The sequence below is a fragment of the Polypterus senegalus genome, chromosome 3 (genome assembly GCF_016835505.1).
Source record: "Polypterus senegalus isolate Bchr_013 chromosome 3, ASM1683550v1, whole genome shotgun sequence".
NCBI classification, from domain to species: Eukaryota; Metazoa; Chordata; class Cladistia; order Polypteriformes; family Polypteridae; genus Polypterus; species Polypterus senegalus.
In genome coordinates this window covers 43,217,987-43,219,630 of record NC_053156.1, presented here as the reverse complement: position 1 = coordinate 43,219,630, position 1,644 = coordinate 43,217,987, and the positions used below count along the sequence as shown (strand labels likewise).

General features: G+C 40.2%; 1 long non-coding RNA gene across 1 annotated transcript; it reads right to left on the bottom strand.

Moving 5' to 3' along the window:
* Positions 1-505: 505 nt before the first annotated feature.
* LOC120526771 lies at positions 506-1,177 on the bottom strand. Its single transcript, XR_005633158.1, has 3 exons — positions 1,166-1,177; positions 946-990; positions 506-629 (listed from the first exon to the last, which is right to left on the bottom strand). It is a non-coding gene; the product is annotated as an uncharacterized LOC120526771 (long non-coding RNA).
* Positions 1,178-1,644: the final 467 nt, after the last annotated feature.

Below are 1,644 nucleotides of genomic sequence, written 5' to 3'. Positions count from 1 at the left end.
TCAGGGCATTACTGAAGAGCCTAAAAAAAAAAGACATTTATAAATCAATGTGAATGATATACAGTACATAGGAACAGCATCAATGTAGTATAAAGGCTTTATGACATGTGATCAGTGTACCCTAGGTTGGCCCCCTCTTTTCAGAACAGCTGGTGCTGGTCTATAAGACCACAATGCATTGTGAATTTATAATTTCATTTAATTTTTATCTATTATGACATACTCAGACATTGTTTTATGCAAACAGAAATTGATGTTATAATGGGAGTCAATGGTGCAAAAAATGTCTGCAGGGTAAAAGATGGAACTTTTTCTTCTACGGTATATTATAGTCCTATTATTAGATCCAAGAATCAAAAATTCATAAAAAACTGAAATGCAAAAAATTTATCAAGGGGTGCACAAGGGTTAAGCAAGAAAAAAGGCAAATGAAAACATGTAGGCTGGTCCACACCCAGTAAAACCTACCAGGGTATCAAAAGCTTGCGCATCACAGAGGCGTTGCTCCTCTGCCTCAAAATCCTCCATAGTCTCCATCCTCAAAATGTGCACGGCTGAAGAGGCAGGTTCTGCTTTTTTGTACTGATCGCGCAGGTCAAACAGCAGGGTTAAGACCTTTTTCTGAAACACTGAAATACATTTGTTGATTACTATGATTACCTTAGAATAGCAAGGCTAGCTAGCTGGTTCAAAATTATTTTTGTAATCAGTTTCAGTGTTTATCAATACAGTAGATAGTGTTGGAGAAAGACAAAAGTTCAAACAAATGTTATAATATAACATGATTGAAACCACCCTACAATTGATGGTAGAAAAATAAGCCACTGCTATAACTGAAAAGCAGTTTGTATAGACCGAGAGAGCAGTAGACAAAGAGAGAAAGTTGTAGTATTAAGTCTCTCTCTCTCTCGCTCATCTCACACTGCCAATAGATCAAATACTTACCATCCGTAGGCAATGGGAATGTCCATTTTAGATCTGTCACTGCATCTGCACCACAGAAAGTTTAATTTAGAAATTACCAAATGACAAACTTTAACTGATTTGGGCAGGATTAGAAGAGAAATAATCTTAAATAACGTAATTAAAACAATTACAGGTTCATCAGTACGACTAACTGAATTGCAAAGTGTTTTGATGAAATTGCGGCCTTCGGACAACTCACCATGCCTTGGCCTGTCATAGGGGGGGCTGGTAAGATCACTGTGCCGGGATCTTTCATCACATCTGTAGGCATCAGTACGGTGTGACCCGTCATGCCTGTCCGTGTGCCTCGAACCACTGTGCCGTGACTTGGACCTGTCCGTGTGCAATAAACCATTAAGCGCTCTGTGCGTCAATTTGTGCTCCAAGGCCCACTGTCTCAGGTCATCTTCAAAGCTGCTGGTCACCTCAGCTTCATCATTTGGTTCTTTTTCTGAGTCAGCAGACCAATAGTCCACATCCGTGGCAAAGTCAAAACTATCTGATGTCACAGGGACGCTGTCACTGCTGAAACTATGTGGGGTACCAGGCACATTTTCTCTGCTGCAACTACTCAGAGTCCTAGGCACACTGTCACTATTATTTTCAGTGCCCTGGTGTTCATCACTGTCAGAATAACGTAGAAGTAGATCAAGTTCTCTTTTCCGTTTTCGCCATCGT